Genomic DNA, 18,500 nt, shown 5'->3' on the forward strand with positions numbered 1-18,500 from the left:
TAATTGTCGTTGACAACACACATGTAAACAAAAATACGGTTGCTAATGGAGATTGATGATACATATCAAAGCTAATCTCAGACGGCAATAATAAATAAGATCTACATTTATGATCGTTTCAATTATAATAATTGTTTATTGTTTTTTTGCGTAATGGTCAAACAGCTGTTCGAAGTTGGCCATGTTCTTAGTACGGTTTGCAATGGCCTTAGTATAGGGTATTGGCTATTTTAACTTTTTCGATCTATTGATTAGCATTTTAGTTCTATTGCACGAATCTCAATAACATGAATAAGGCATCCTTTGACAGGTTTGCAAAGCTTCGATAAACCATTTAAAATAAGAATTATAATCGTAAAATCTATATTAATATTATAAAGCTGAAGAGTTTGTTTGTTTGAACGCTAGTGGTCCGATTTGAAAAATTGTTTAAGTGCTAGATAGCCCGTTCATTGAGGAAGGTTATAGACTATATAACATCACGCTAAGACCAATACAAGCGGAGCACCAATAAAGAATGTTTCAAAATCGGGTTTTGAGAGCTTCCGCTGCGTGCGCTGTAGAAACGGTTAAAGTTTCGCTAAAATTATGTATGACAGAATTGTTCCGCTTTAAAAGATCTAAAAAAAAGTCCGCTACAGCATATGTCTATATGTTAAGGTTGGCTCAATATAACCTTTTTCTAAAATAAAGCACTATTTGTGAACTATTCCACGCGGACGAAGTCGCGGGCAAAAGCTAGTTTAATTATATATTGGGTGTTAAGCATACTTGCGTTACTAATGAAAGACATAATTACATTTGGTATTTTGTAACTCTTTGACACACGGTTTCGTGGGCAAGTAAACCTTTTTTTTTTTTTCAAGTAAACCTACACAAATATTGTCTTGGTTACATGTGAAAGCTGTGGCGTTATATAACCTTAACCTTAAACACTTACATTAAGGTTGAAAATCATTTGGCGAATATCAAATTAAATGTGTACCGGCACGGGTATCTATGAACTGAAACTAAACGCTCTCTCTACAAAATTTTGATCAGCAACATTTGAGTTAAAACAAAGAAAATTATGACAGAATCGGAAAGCGTAGGCGAGGAACTAATAGTGGATGTTGTTCTCCTTGAGACTTTTGGACATAAGCAGTATCTTTAATGTATTATGCCGTATTTTCTCAGTGTCTCGAGAGAAATTTCATTCAAAATTTGCTTGTATGTGATTAAATCACAAATTACTAGAATATTTCAGAAATATAATGCTTATTGGTGGTAGGATATCTTGTGAGTTCGCGAGGATAGATACCACCACCCTGCCTATTTCTGCCGTGAAGCATTAATGCGTTTCGGTTTGAAGGGTGGGGCAGCCGTTATAACTATACTGAGACCTTAGAACTCATATCTCAAGGTGCGTGGCGCATTCACGTCGTAGATGTCTATGGGCTCCAGTAACCCATCTAAGCAATAAAAATAAAATAAAGAATATAATTAAACATTAAACGGCTTAAAACTATGATTGACGAAGCACATTCTCTTTTAAAATACAAATCTATCCCAGAATCAAAATGCCCGTTGACTGTAGTATCTATTGTATTATTAATAGTTCGACGAACCTTAAAACGATCGAAAAGAGGGTCCGGCTCGTGTCATTTACCTTAATTTTTTTTAAGATTCAATTTAAATTTTTATTAGATGTATCAGTGACGCACGCTATGAACGAATGAATAAAATAGTAAATTTCCATAACGCTTGGAAATTTTAATTAATATGTTTAGTTTAGATTCACGATTTACATAATTTGACATTTCCTAACAGCCGAACAGTTCTAAAATCACGAAATACGTACAATTAGTTTACCATTACAACTCTCCTATGCATATGATCAAATATTTATTTACATTAATTTCAAATCCACATAGCATTAATAGAAAAATACAGCAAATACTTTCTATATTGAACAGCAAGACTTATAATAATAATATGACTATTACTAAAATAAATATACCTCACTTGTTTTGTTTTTTTTATTGCCCTAGACAGATGAGCAGACGACTCACCTGATGGTGAGTGGTTACCGTTACCCATGGACATCAGCAATGCCAGGGGAAAAGCCTACTATACTAATCATGCCTATCGTTAATTACTCTCCAGAAGCTTCCTTGGTCTAAGGAAATGCGTGTTCGAGTAAATTTGGGATGTGTTCAAACTTTCATCATCATTCCAATAATAATAGTAAATTGGTTCATCACCTTAACGCGTTGGTTCAGTGACCTTGTTCATAATGGTAGTATCGATTGATTTTTTTTTGCCGAATGTTAGCTATCTTTAATCAACTATACGAATGATGAAATTACCCATTTTTAGTAAATATTCCTTAATAAAAACTTACTCTTTTATCAATACCGTAAAATAGGTATTCAAAGTTTATCTATGAAAGAAGGTCATCTATAAATATTTTCCGATGATTAATCATTCTAACACAGTTATAAAATATTCAGGGCACAACATTGAAATGAAGTACACCAGTAGGTGAGTTGATAAACTGAGAATCCAACAATGATATCTTCGTCTTGCTTACTCTTCGGCGAGCTTAATTTTGCGCGAAGAAGACACATATAAGATATATACATTGCATTTGACATGCTTAAATATGATGAATTGCGCCTACCTACATATAATTATATCATATCTGTGACAAAGGATTTTTTTTGTGACACGAATTTCGCCTGTGTTCATTACCTATTTTCATTTCAAAGGATTAGCATTTTTGCCATGATATTTTGTTTAGAAAGAAGAACTCTGCTTATTTTTGTTTCTGCTCCAAGCTCATGGGACTTGAAGATAATGTTTTGAATTTAAAAACGTTACAATACTTTTAAAAAAAAATTACCAAAAAAAAGCAGCTTATAAATAAATCAGGCCTCAAACAGGAATATATGATTATAGGGTGGCACATGTACCAACATAAAAACTGGGTTGGGTGAGTTGGGTTAGAAATGAGCATATTCCCACAATCTCACCAAATCACCTGTCTCTTACCAACGAATTGAATATGGGATACTCTGTCACCTTCGCTATTCACGGCTTAGGGTGAACGACTCGTCTATACAGGGTACCTGCTTAATGACCATATTCCCTGCTACTCTTTTTTCAATGCTGCGGTTAGACTGTATCTTGAAATTGTATATGGGTAATTATGGTTACTTGAATTGCAACAGCTCCTAGTTATTAAAACGTATGATAGAGCATAGAATATGATGATTAGCAATCAGCGTCGAAAATAATGAAATTAAAACAGAATAATACGTGTATATTTTTATTGCCCATGAAAACAACGAGCAAGAAACAATCGTTTTGAACCAAATTATAAAATTGATTCGCATTAGAATAATTTAAAGATTTTTTTCTTTCTGTCAGCATCTGGTTTAGTAAGTACTAAATGAACTGAATATAATCATAAAACATTTAGTAATAAAGCTCCTAAATTCTTTACGGTTTCTTTATGATTTTGTTATCCGCAAAGGAACACGTAGGTATTGCATTTTATTTGGATGTAATTTACGAGTAATCATTTCATTAATTTAATATGTTTATGTACTACAATTTCGTTGATTACTACATACAACGTGCATGTTTTTCACGTGGATATTGCAGCAATAAATTCGATGATTGAATTACGTAAATTATGGTTTAGAATCAAAGTCGTAAGATATACTTTTCCTTGTACTTACTTATACGTGTATTGAATGAAAGCGTGTATTGAAAGGAAGTGTACGTGAAAGTACCAAAGTAAAATGGTTAATGGTTAAATTTACCAAACAAATATGGCGATTCTCAAATAGGGTACTTGAATTGTCGAACGCACATTATATTTCCAAACGTTAACAAATGAATTTTTTTTTGGATGGATGGATGGTGAATGGATGGACGAACTCACGGCCCACCTGGTGTTAGGTAGTCACCGGAGCCCATAGATATCTACAACGTAAATCCGTGGGGTTCAACGCAAATGCACCACCCACCTTGAGATATAAGTTCTAAGGTCTCGGTGTAGTTACAACGCCTTTTTTTTTTTTTTTTTTTTTTTTTTCTCGGGTAGAGGGCCGAACCTCCTACGAGGTCCCCGCGCAAAAGGGGCGCGCGGGGTATGTGAGACTCAACGATCTGCATGGTGTTGTGAGCAGACCGCGGGCCCAAGGATTTTAGAGCCCACCCACTAAACGACTCCTCTGCACTCTTACACCCGACGTCCGATCCCCTCCGAGGTCAGAACCAGGATGAGGTAGGGGGGCTACCGCGGTCAACACTACAACCAGACGGCGCGGCTCACCCCAAGGACGCCCGGCCGACGGAGCCTCCGAGGCGAATCGAAGGCTCTGAAACGTCGGCCGTCTCGGTACGGCAGCCCGTCGGGCCGCCCAGACGGTGCCGCTGGTGTCCCGGAATACCCCGCTGGACCAGAACCAGCCTGCCGGGTCGGGACGCGATACACCGTCGACCGGTCGCTCTATTCACTCCACGGCAGCGCGCTAGAGTGCTGGTAGCGCGCCGCGCGGCCTCACCCCCTCAGGTCGCCCCTTGACCTTCACCGGGGGGAGGCCGCCACCTACAGGGGCCGGGACGTACGGGCGTATTCCCGCCTCCGGCCCCCGGCTCGACGGCGACGGATCGGTGCGGAAAGGGAAGAGCTCTCCCTCTCTCGCTCCGCCGCCTCCTTCTGCGAGATGGTGGACTCGCAGAAGTCGAGCATCGCCTTCCAGGACGCGTCGCTGCCGAGCATCGTAGCCACGACGCGCGGCAGCGAGAGGTCCTCTCCAATGACCGCGACGAGGGCGGCGCGCTGCTCGTCAAATCCAGAGCAACGCGCCAGCGTGTGTTCCGCTGTGTCATCCTCGTCGCGGTCCGCGCAGTGGTGGCACTGCGCCGTCGGTTCCCTTCCGGCTATTTTAAAGAGGTACCGGCCAAAACACCCATGGCCGGTCAACATCTGCGTCAGCCGGAAGGTGAGGCATCCGCTTTCGCGGCCCACCCAGTCCACGAGAACCGGGCGGACCGCCTCGACGGTACGACGGGTCCGCCAAGCGGCGAGACCACGCCTCCAGCACGGACCGCCGAGAGTGGAGCCTCCGCGCTCGAACTACACCTTCGCCGGGGCGCCCTTCCCCCCTAGAGCGAAGGTCGCTACGCCACCGGTAATCGGCAGCGAGCGCCTCCGCCTCCAGGTCCCAAGGTGGCGCCCCGGCGAGCAAGCACGCCGCCTCGAAGGAGACGGTGCGGTATCCTCGGATCGCCCTGACCGCGATCGCGCGCTGCGGACGTCGCAACGCCGCGACGTTCTTGCGGGTCAGGGCGTGGCACCATACGGGAGCCCCGTATAGTGCCATCGACCGCACCACCCCCATGTAGAGGCGGCGCGCCACCTGATCGGGACTAGTTACAACGCCTGCCCCTTCAAACCGAAACGCACTTTTTTTTTTTTTTTTTTTTTCCTACCTAAGCTGATAGCCCTAGGGGCTATGTCAGCGTAACCCTAACTTTAGTAGGTGAGCTCACGTGGCTCAAACCTGACGATGTTGCTAACACGAACCCTAGCAAGAGTCGTGCTTCGCAGAATCTACCACCGGATCGGAAACGCGACCCACTGAGAAGATCCGGCGAGAAACTCAGTGGGCTGTGTCTGAGAGTTAATTTACTCGTCGAGCCCTTCGTCGCAAGCGACGGGTTCGACGAGAACGGTGACCGGTGCTTGAAGTACCTAAAAGCACCGTTAGTGGATCGGGAGGATCCGAGATGACGTGTTTTGGGCGACGTCGACTGCTTTCCATTCTGTCCGCAGGATCGGGAATGTAGTTACCGGCGGCCACGATGAGAGGGTTCTCGTGTCGTGCCGCTTTATCGAAGTGGCGCATGGACGCCGACTGCAGATACTTACTGATGGACTCTAAGTCCAGGTCGTCATGGAGGTCGACATTCCTGACGAACCACGGGGCTCCGACGGCTATCCTGCAAAAACGGGATTGAATGATTTGAAAGGATTTTAAGTGTATGCGGGCCGCGTGAGCGAACACTACACTTGCATAGGTCATGACGGGGCGTATGCAAGTTTTGTAGAGTGTCACCTTATTTCTAAGGGACATTTTACTTCGCCTACATATCATCGGGTAGAGACGTCCTAGGATGAAGGCGGCACGATCGCGTACCGTCTTAATGTGGGGGCGGAATGTCATCCTACTGTCGAGGGTGACGCCTAAATATTTGACCTTCGGGGCCCACGGTATGGGCTGGTCGAACATCGTGATTGGGCGAACGGCGGGGGCGGGGGTGTTGACGCGCCTAGTCGGGAGAGGGATGCTCAGCGTGGTGTTCGGAGGGCGACCCCTTTTGAAGAGCACCGCTGTGCTTTTCGTGGGGTTAATGTCGATGCGCCACTTCCGGAACCACTGTCCCATGGTGGTAGCTGCGGTCTGAAGTCGTCGATGAAGCAACGCCTTCTTCCTACACGAGTAGTAGATGGCGGTGTCATCGGCGAAGAGCGCCAGATGGGTCTCCGGAGACCGGGGTATATCATTGATATACAAACTGAATAGTAACGGGGAGAGGGCGGAGCCTTGCGGGACTCCGGCTGTGACGTGACGGGGCCGGGAACGCGTTCCCTCGACTCGATATCGGAACGAACGGTTCGACAAGTAGTCTCGTATGATGAGCACGAGTCTGTCTGGCACTCCCATGTTATACAGTTTGTATATCAAACCGTTGTGCCAGACTTTGTCGAACGCCTTCGCTATATCGAAGAAGAGGGCTCCTGTCGGAATGGCCGAAACGCACTACTGCTTCATGGCAGAAATTGGCAGAGCGGTGGTACCTGTGGGTGCTACCTACCCGTGTGGAGTCATAAGAGGTCCAACCACGAGAAGATGTTTTGATTTAAATATATCGGAGATCTAAATTTAAGTTTTAATTAATTACACAATGATAAAAATACGCAACATTAGAATTTACTTAATAACCAATGCTGCTTTCGTATAATGTAAATAGCCTTCCCTAAATCGCAATGGACTGTGTGAGGTTTTTATTTCTCCCTAGTCATACCGTAACCCCGTGATCGTCACACAGTGGACATTTATCGATGCAATCTTGGCGCGTGTGAGGATTCCTTATCTAGATAATGTATTAGGAAAAAAACTGGGGATTTTTCCGGCTTTATTATTTCCGTGACACAGATAAACTGTTCGTTTTATCCAAACACAAAAGTCAAATCACTACTGGAAAAATTCTCCTACGTATTACAACATTTTTATTGTGAATCGGAATTTTTTGAGGCAATAAAATGAAAAGTTACGTAAACGAATATTGAAGCTTTAATTAAAAATATATATATATTTAAGAACATGAGTAGGTTTTTTTTCTATAAAGTATTTTTAATAGATGTTAATATGGTAAATCGTAAGAGCGTACTGCAAAACAGTTTTAGTGAAAGTTTTATTGTTATGCAATTCAATTTGAATACAACTGTCATTTCTTCTACAATGTGACAATATGGGATACTCCATGATATGGTATACCCATGCTGGGATACTCCATGATATGGTAGTATTATAATTACATTTTCTTTAGTTTTCGCGAATCTTATATACACATAATTAAAACTATTATATAACTATTATATATATTAATATTAATGTCGCTTTTATTAAATTCATTGTATAAATTATGATGATTCGAATACTAAAAAATGTTCGTTGTCAGGTACGACTAGGGAGTACATATTTATTTTGATACCAATATAATATAATACAATGCTATACGTATATAATATATATAATGATATTGGGTACTCCAGAATAAATAAACAATAAAAGACTTAATTGCGTTTTCTGTTATGTGTATAATGAGAAAACAACATTTAAAGCCCTTAATTTAATAAAATTATTATATTAACAAACTGAACTTTCTTTTTACTTAATGTCAAACTTCACTGAATGACATTTAAGAAAAATCCTTTTTATAAAACTAAAGAGTTTTAGACTATGAAGGTTTTTCTTTACATCTCCCCCCCTTAGGGAAACAATTACGTGTAATTGTTCATGTAGGAACTGATACTGGAGATAATTTTGTAATGTGATAGAGGTTCGATTCCATTTTTTTGTGTCCGATATCAACTAAATATATTGAATTTGAAATCTTTTTTAGAATTTTGAAGGGTCCAATTCTCAATTCATCCATTTTTTTCCTATTTAATCGATTTCCATTTTCTACATAAACTTGCTCTCCAACTTTCAGTTCACATTCTTTTCTATTAATATCAAATGCTTTTTTGTTATAATTGTGAGATTTAACTGTATTCTCAAAAGCTAATTTTCTGTCTCTCTCAAGATCTTCAATTGTACCATTTGCTTTTAGTTCCAGTGGTAAAACATCCACATTTTTACCTTCCAAAAGGTATTTAGGGGCAAACCGCGTGACCGTGTGTTCAGTTTCATTGTATTTTTCCACACATTTCTGTGCAATTGATGTCCATGCTATTTTTTTATTATTTTCATTAATTTTACATCGAATCTTATTAACTAAAGTTTGATTCAATCTTTCATTAAGCCCATTTGAAAATGGTGCATCTACAGCAGTGAAAACCATTGTAATATTTTCCTTTTTCAGAAAATCTTTAAATTCTTTCGAATTTATGCCAGGATATTGGTCTGTTAATACTATGTCAATATTATAGTTTTGTGTCACACTTTGTATAAGTTTTATAAAATCTCCAGAGCTTTGGTTCTTAGATGTTAAAATAAATGCATATCTTGTAAAATGATCTACTAAAAGATGCATATATTTTTTTGTAGATCGTGACCCTCCAAAACCTCCAACTGTGTCAATAGATACTATCTCGAATGGACGTGTTGCTGGACCCAAATGTGACATTAATCCAAATCTTGACTTTCTTCTTGACTTATTCCTTATACAAATTTCACAATTTTCACAAATATTTTTAATGTTTGCGATCATATTTTTGGCCTCGTAAAAAGGCGTAATTTTTTTTATTAATTGCGATCTCCCTATATGGCAGTAGCTGTTGTGAACAGCTTTTATGAAATTCTTACTAAATTCTTCTGTAAGTACGATTTTTTTTCTTCTTCTGTTTAACTTGTAATATATTCCATTTTCGAAGATATGTTTTCCATTTCGTAGATCTGTATTTGTGTTCTGATCATTTTTTATGTCATTTAGGCTTATTAAATTTACCACTCTTAAAAAATCATCAGTGTTTTCATAAGACTCTAGAACAGGATTTCTGCTCAAACAATCAGCTTCCTGATTCGATTTTCCTGGATAATATTTTATTTTAAAATTATATTGAGATAAATAGTACATCAAATCCCCTAGTTCTTCATCAGTTCTGGCTCTAACATTCATATTCTCTAATGGTTTATGATCTGAATATACTATAAATTCTCTTCCCATAAGCAAGTGCTGCCAATATTTCACAGCTTCTTTTATTGCCAGACATTCTAGATATATTGCCTTCTTTTTCTTCTGGGCCTCTGTTAGTTTTTTTGAAAAATAAGAAACAGGTTTACTTATACCATTTTTTTCTTCTTGTTTTAACACCGCTCCCACTCCTTTGATACTTGCATCCGTGTAAATATTTATCGGTAATTCAGGATCGAAAATCTTTAAAACTGGTTCTGAACATAGCAGTTCTTTTATTTTATCAAATGATTTCTGACATTCTGTAGACCAGATAAACTTCACATCCTTTCGCAACAGATTGTGTAACGGGTCTAGTATAATTGCACTATGAGGTACAAATTTGTGGTAAAAGTTTACTTTTCCTAAGAATTGACGTATATTTTTTCTTGTTTCTGGAACTGGGAACTTTTTTACAGCGGTTAAGTAATCTTTTAGAGGTTTAACTGAATTATTTTCTATTATATGACCTAAATATTTGGCGGAATTATTTGCAAAACTGCATTTCGAAAATTTCAGTCTAAATCCTTCTGTTAGTATTGCTTCCAGTAGTTTTGATAGGTGCATTAAATGTTCTTTAAAAGTTTTCGAAAAAATTAAAATGTCATCTATAAAATTCACTACAAAACTCGAAAGTTTATGTTTCCTAATTACGTTACTCAATATTCTTTGGAAAATGGCAGGCGCTGTCTTTATTCCAAATGGAAGACACGTCCATTGAAAATGGCCTTCTTGTGTAACAAATGCAGTTTTGTATCTGTCTTGAATTTTCATTGGAATTGACCAAAAAGCTGAATTTATGTCAAGGGTCGAAAAATATTTACAATTTACAGTTTTTACCATCAAATCCTCTATCAATGGAAATGGTTGTAATTGGGGTACAATTATTTTGTTCAATTCTCTGAAATCTATACATAGCCTTGATTTTCTCCCATCTTCTTTTTTATATGCCAGAGTTACTGGAGCAGCAAATGGGCTGTAAGACTCCTCGATCAAATTCCTTTTTAATAGTGTTGATATTTGGGTTTCTATTTCTTTTCTATCTTCAACCGTGCATCTGTAAGGACGTTTGAAACAATACTTATCCACCATTAAGTCAATATGAGCTTCATAATCTTTTACTGTCCCCACGTCATACTTATCTTTGGCGAAGACTGCTTTGTATTTTTCTACTAATTTATTAATTTCCGACTGCTGGTAGGCATCAAGATGGCTTACAACTATTTCAAATCCTTCCGAGTTTATGTGTTCATTAAAGTTAATCTCACCATTGTGTGTAGAATTAATTTCTTTTTTTAATACTTCAGGTTCTGAAAAACCTCCTTCATTTCTGTTACCTAGTACATTAGGAATTTCGACAGTTGTAGGAGAATAATTATAGCTTTTATTATCTTTCAGATTTTCTTCTGAATTGTAGAATTGTTTAATTTTTAGTTCTTCCGTTTGTATTAGTTTGAATTTTTTTATACAATCCAAACCAATTAAAAAATCATAATTAAAGTTGACGTTATCTATTATAAATACATCCATAAAACCTTCAATATTATAGATTTTTATTTTTAATGTTACAATACCTTTTGTTTTCTTCTCACCATTAATAGTTTTCAAATTAACTTTTTCTATATCACCTGAATTTTCTTTGGGTTGTATTTTCAATAATTTTGCATTGATCAAAGACACATTTGACCCAGAATCATAAATTCCAGATACTTTTAAAGTATCATTTAATGTTAACTTGACTTTTATTAATGGTGGCACCTCTAGTTTTTTGGATTCTTCTCATTTAATTCGATTTCCAATTCAGAATTATTTATGTTTCGTACAACTGTTTTTTTATTATTTTCCTTAAACCAACAGCTTTCTTCGGGATGGTAACGTTTAACTTTTTTTTCCTTTAAACATATTAAGCAAGGTTTTGTTTCTTTATTTTTTCTATAATAATATGTAGTATCGGAATATTTAATATCAAATTTATTTTTCCCAACAAGATGTTCTAGTCTTCCGATTTCGTTATAAAGATCTTCTGTTCCCTGTATGTTTTCCCTATCTATTTTGTCAGCAACATAATTAGGTAATCCGAATGCTATCAGGTCTATGAGTGTCCCAGTATCAATCGACTTCCTGACTTCTAGCAACAATTTTTCTTTTTTTAAAGCATAGTCAAGTAAAGATCCAACTTGATATTTGAAAGCTAGAGCATATTTAACGGGTGACCAGCCTTTGCTTGCAAATGTCCTGCAAAAATTTTCTTCCCATTTTTTCCATTCTGAGTCTATATTCAATTTCATTAACATACAATTATACCAATCTGCACTACTGTACTCCAAAAAAAATTTTAAAATTTCTATTTTGTTTTTGTCTTCTTTTATTTTAAAACGCTCACATTCCTTATTGAAATCTTTAATCCATTGTGAAGCGTTTGGATTTCTCCCAGAAAATTTTTCAATGATGAATTCCTTAGAAATTTTGTTTAAATTTTGAGTTTCCGTTTTATTTATTTTTTCTTCAAGCATTTTTTCTAATAATTTTTCAACGTTCTGATTCGAATCGTCAATTATAGACTTAGCATTGCTCTCCGAAATTTCTTCCAAATAAAAATCATCAAATTGTAAATTTTGATCCTCGTCTAAATAAATTCTTGACATATCATTTGTCAAAGTAATCCATACTTTTCTGGTTTGGTGTCTTTTGTTTAAAGATTTTTTTACCTTTGCATAATTTGAAGTTTTTGTAATTTCTTCATGAAAGTCGGCATTTTGATATTCGGTTGGTATCCCAAAAATCTGTCCATCAGGTGTAGCAATTGAAGTTATGCATATAACATTTGATTTTCCATCTTCCGTTGATTTCACAGCAAAATCAAACCTTAATTTTTCCATTTTATTCATGGTGTTGCAAAAAAATGTTGTTTTATAATGATATTGGGTACTCCAGAATAAATAAACAATAAAAGACTTAATTGCGTTTTCTGTTATGTGTATAATGAGAAAACAACATTTAAAGCCCTTAATTTAATAAAATTATTATATTAACAAACTGAACTTTCTTTTTACTTAATGTCAAACTTCACTGAATGACATTTAAGAAAAATCCTTTTTATAAAACTAAAGAGTTTTAGACTATGAAGGTTTTTCTTTACATATATTATATATACATAGGGATAAATTCTTTAAAATCTTAATACATCTTAATCTCAATCTATACCTGACTGTTATTGATATTAATTTTCTTTAAAAATAAATTTATGGTGCCAATGTGCACTAACGAAAAAATACCGATCTTCCAGATATATAATATGATAATTATATAATATAATTCTATAATTGGTAAATTAAAATGTTAGCTCATTATATTGTCAGCTTGACAAACAAATTTACATTGAAAATTTATTTCAATACTGTCAGTCACAATTCTAAAAGTGTCTCTCAGCCGCCAGGATATGACATTGAATATGTTTTAATTATTAAATGTATTGAATCAGATTTATATCCTGCTTTTAAACATTAATTTATCGCAAGCAATGTCCTATACTAATAGTAGCGTTCTAATTCACTGTTACTATTATATCAAAGCAATTATATAATCCTTGACCAATTGACTAAAAACCCACAATGCGATATGTTTCCGTTTGTATTACTTGTTTAATTATAATTAGTAGTTCACGAATAGCTTGTGCGGATCGGTAATGCTATGCTGCTTATATCTGCCTTCAATGACACCAGCTTCGATATCCGCTTATTGCCAGGCGGGTCGTGAGCTCGTCCACCAATGTAGCGAATTAAAAAGGATGGAATATATGTTTCTGCTGGTTTACTGGTGGTAGGACCTCTTGAGAGTCCGCGCGGGTAGGTACCACCGCCCTGCCTACTTCTGCCGTGAAGCAGTACCGCGTTTCGGTTTGAAGGGTGGGGCAGCCGTTCTAACTATACTGAGACCTTAGAACTTATATCTCAAGATGGGTGGCGCATTTTTACGTTGTAAACGTCTATGGGCTCCAGTAACCACTTAACTCCAGGTGGGCTGTAAGCTCTTCCACCTACCTAAGCAATAAAATAAAAAAACACATGTATTTTTGTTTAAATTTGCGGTCAGACAGATAAATGCAATTCACAAATTTGTATGTAAATAAATTGGGTAAATCATTTAATATGGATTAAATAGAATACCAACAATATCAGGAATACAACTATCGTTACAATATATTAGAAAAAACTAACACTGCTAATTGTTATGTAACCGGTTTTGTAATGGAAACAGTTTTCTACATACTCAATGTTATTACGACTAGGTAAACTGAATTCAAACGATCGAAAACAAATTCTATAACTTCACGTGTAAGTTTAATATTATTTGTACGATCATTACAACAGCAACAGCCGGTATGCCTATCGTTGAGAACGATTTCCTGACGCTCACGAATGGGAACGAACCGTTGGCTTTTGTAAAAAAATTCAAGGGCAGGTGTCGAAGACCCACAGATTCTTGACCCCAAAATGTCTACGTGACTGTACGAGGCTTGCGGAATCTTGCAGCGTTATTAGTACGTTACCCTGACATTAAAAATGTAAAAGGAATACTAGAAACATCGAATGACCACTAGATAGGCTAGATAAAAACATATTGAGCTCTTTGTTGTAATCAAGAGATCGATTATAAGTCTGTTTTCTGTAGTCTTCATAGAATATGTTGCTACGGTAGCTTACGGTAGGCAGCGGCTTGGCTCTGCCCCTGGCATTGCTGAAGTCCATGGGCGACGGTAACCACTCACCATCAGGTGGGCCGTATGCTCGTCTGCCTACAAGGGCAATAAAAAAAAAAAAAAAAAAAAATAATATTTAATGTACTTGTTGATTACAAGAAGACCTCTTTATAAAGCTAAGTGAGAAATCTTGTGGGAACGTGTTATATAACTATTTTGTTTCAATAAAGGCTCTTTGTTGAAATGGTTACAATTGTCACTAATAATGCTAAAAGAAAAACGAAATTAGAGGTTTTGAAACGAAGTTCCTTATGGGACGATGCGGAGGGGTACCCTAACCGGGAAAAAACGTCCGTAACGTAAGATTTTTATTAGTAATGAACACAATGTACGACTTAACTTTGTAATAACGTACAAATTAGTAATGCACACAGTGTACGACTTAACTTTGTAATAGCGTACAAAAAATAACATATTTTTATTATATATTTTTTATAAATCATTGTGAATAAAATAAAGTTGATAACTTTGTAAATTCGTTTTTTATAATCAATAAAAAAATCATTATAAAAAATGTATACCCCAATAATTATTTTCTTTATATCTCGAATAGAACTTAAGATTAATATTTTTATAATAAGGAACTTAATTTCTATCTGGTGTCCCACGATACCACACATTTTTTTTTTAAACTTTTTATGAAGGAAGGCTTGCTGGTGGCCGGAAAGCCTTTCCAGTTTTACCAGGACAGGTGGGCGAGCTCGGGCTCAGCCAGGAGGGGTGGGATTTGCTAACAGTAACCTGAGCGCCTTCGAAGGAGACCTAACAGCGCAAGGGTAACTGGCTTCGCGAATGCATTTACTTCTTCTTCTGTATCGTTCCCTCACTGCTGAGGGCCGCGACCACATGTGACGTTCCTCCAAAGTGTTCGATCAAGGCTGCATCTACTACCGGATCGAAATCGCGACATAAAACCGCGATTTTATATAGGTATGTATATTTTTAAGAAATTTGACTGGTGACATTTTATTAGAAACAAAAAATAATTATCATTTTATATAGCGTATATAGCAAGCAAGATGAAACAATGAATAGTTTTAAAGTAAAATCATAAGCTTTTCAAAGCAAAGAAAAAATTAAGATTGTTCCAGCAACTATAACATGATGCTCGCTTAAACTAAAGTACAAATAAATAGACAGACAAATAATAGGGGTTTAAGACCTAATTGTTACACACTTATTTCAGGTTTAAAGATACGTAAATATGTATAACCTTTCTAAACTAATAACAACTAATGCAATGATAAATGACCAGCGAAAATTATCCCTACTGCACGAGTCGAAAACATGATATTTATTTAGCAATAAACGGTAATTGCTATTGTTACGGTGACTTGTTCGACTGATGTGTTTTATTTGCGTAAATAGTTGCTGCAGATAAGAAAGTCAGCTCGTAGTTACGTACGTGAAAAGATGTCCACGTGGCATTGATACTGCGTTATATAGTTAAGAGTCTCAGAGTAGCGTAATAACTTATTTATCTTCGTTATAATAATTAACACGTGTGCTTTTCAATCAACAAACTACTTATTGATATTTTATTTCTAATGAAGACAAAGGTTTGTTTTTGCTACAAACGGGCGACGGTTGAGACCACAATGCTTTTAAATACTTGTGCGGGGTCACAATATACCTCACCCTTTACTGCTCTATCTATATATATAAAAATGAATTGCTGTTCGTTAGTCTCGCTAAAACTCGAGAACGGCTGGACCGATTTGGCTAATTTTGGTCTTGAATTATTTGTGGAAGTCCAGAGAAGGTTTAAAAGGTGGATAAATATGAAAATGCTTGGAATTAAATAAAAATAACAATTTTGTTTGTCCTTTGATGTGTTCCCCATCGGACGGATTCCTTTTGTCTTTTATTTATCGATTGAGGCACTACGAAGTCTGCCGGGTCAGCTAGTTTTACAATAAAATCTGCTTAAGATTATGTTACGTTATTCCTTCATTCCCGGCGACGAATTTGTATATTTATTAAGAGAAAACGGCACCTGGTAACAAAAGCGGCATATTCACATCAATCGATAAGATAAGTCGGGCGTATTAATAATATTAATAAGTCCACGGACGCTTCAAAAGTTACTCCAGATTGAAACAAAAAATATTGCTTCCTAGTTAGTAAAGTTATGAAACATTCAACATTACAACATTTCAATTGTTTACAGTAAAGGTAGACTGGCCAAAATAGTGCAAGTTATTTTGTTTGAATTTGCGAAAATGACCTTTGAATTATCGCCAAATGCACAATCTGCCAAACGAACACAGACGGCGCTATACGATCCTATATCCATTATGTTTACCGTCTGGACTTATTTAAACGTGGCAATATCAAATCAGCTGTTGCAGAGAAATAAGACAAGGAAAACACATCTTTATTACCCTATAGCAAAATCCTAATTGCGATATAGGCGGCGTATCAAAAACGTGTCTTCATTTTTTTGTAATGTGTGTTCGGTCAATAAGACGCCAAGAAAGATTTGGAACGATATTAATGAACATCATGAATCTTTCAAAAACTCCAAAATTTATTAAATACAACTTGAAAAATTGACTTATTTTAAATGTTACTCGTAAAATCGCAAAAACCATTCAACGTGTATGTGTGTTCCGCGTGCGTTAGAAAGATTCTAACCAAAATATGCAAAGAAGACGTCAAATTCTTGGCGATGAAATTTGAATGTTGCTGTTATTGACACACCAGGTGGGCTGTGGACGAGCTCCCAGCCCATCTGGTGTTAACTGGTTACTGGAGCCCATAGACATCTACAACGTAAATGCACCACCCACCTCGAAATATAAGTTCTAAGGTCTCAAGTATAGTTACAATGGCTGCCTCACCCTTCAAATCGAAACGCATTACTGCTTCACGGCAGAAATAGGCAGGGTGGTGGTACCTACCCGCGCGGACTCACAAGAGGTCCTACCACCAGTTTCCGAATTCGACATCGTTGGAAACATAAAACTATTTTCATACCTATTCTACTTATAAGATTATTAATGCTTGTTACTGCAACAGAACATTTATGTGTTACAGGGTCAACGTAATCGCGAACAGTAATTCATATCAAAACTGCGACACCATACAATAGTATACTGTTCGTCATTCATAAAAGCTATAATTTATAGGCATCTGTATCTTAATTGATATTAAACATGCTTTACTGTTACATCACATTGACGTCAAAGACATTTGATATATACAAAAGGAATTAGGTCGGCTTCCTATTTTCGACCATTTTACGCATCTATCATTTTCTTAGATGTTAGATTAACAAATTTCGCGATGCATCCAATTCGATTAACTGCACACGATTTTGTTTCTTATTCGTATTAGCTACAAGAAATGGTGTGATATGCAATTTTAATTGATAAATTTCGAAAAAGTTTGTCGAACAGTTCGCGTTTTGTCCTGAATTGAATATCAAAGGTGTAATAGATCAGCGTAACGTTTTTAGGTCACCTATATTGAAAGTAACCGGATATGGAACGTACTCTCAATCTGTGTTTCTCCGAAGCACGCCCTGATATGTGATTTAAGAATATTTTGTTACGATGTACCTACATCAGTGATTCTCAACCACCGTTCCGCGGCACTTTTGTGTGCCGCCAAATTTCAAAAGTGTGCCGCCAAATTTTGCGAATACATATATAATAATGTTAATATTATTAAATTATATCATTTTAAAAGAAAAATATTTTAAACATGAATATATATTAAATCCACAAAAAAAAAATTATAGCATATTTTAGTTTATTTCGTATATTAAAATTTTTTGATGAACTATTTATGCAGTGTGTTGGAGTAAGTAAATAATTTTTATCTTTTTTTTTTGTGTGCCGCCAAATTTTGAAATCGTTAAATATGTGCCGCAACAAAAAAAGGATGAGAATCACTGACCTACATTAAATTAAACAACTACTAATAGAAAAATACGAATTCAAACTGATCATACAAATTTTTCTTTATGTAGTAAGATTCATATCGATATTCCTTCATACAAATATTAATGAAATCAGTTAACAAATGACTGTCGTTTACTTTTCAAGGTTCTTTGATATTAAACCTAATTTGTATTACATTAGTACAAAATAATTTATATTAAAATTTAATTGGAATATTTAAATATTCGTTAGGAGTAGGTACAATACATTGTAGTAAATTTTTATTTTATGTATTAAAATTTTTAACGGAAAAGTATGGTTGAAACATTCGACTTTTTTTAGTGAAACATTTTTAGGTCATACTTGATATTAATAACTCTTCTTCTTCTTCTAGTCCT

General features: G+C 36.5%; 1 protein-coding gene and 1 long non-coding RNA gene across 8 annotated transcripts in view; one reads left to right on the forward strand and one right to left on the reverse strand.

Moving 5' to 3' along the window:
* The window catches only part of LOC101735549 (uncharacterized), a 285,974-nt gene that overhangs the window by 40,442 nt on the left and 227,032 nt on the right, over window positions 1-18,500 (reverse strand). The gene's annotated exons all lie outside the window — the stretch shown is intronic.
* LOC134199341 (uncharacterized) overlaps window positions 1-18,500 on the forward strand; it is a 49,268-nt gene that overhangs the window by 26,514 nt on the left and 4,254 nt on the right. The gene's annotated exons all lie outside the window — the stretch shown is intronic.

The sequence above is a fragment of the Bombyx mori genome, chromosome 9, assembly GCF_030269925.1.
Source record: "Bombyx mori chromosome 9, ASM3026992v2".
NCBI classification, from domain to species: domain Eukaryota; kingdom Metazoa; phylum Arthropoda; class Insecta; order Lepidoptera; family Bombycidae; genus Bombyx; species Bombyx mori.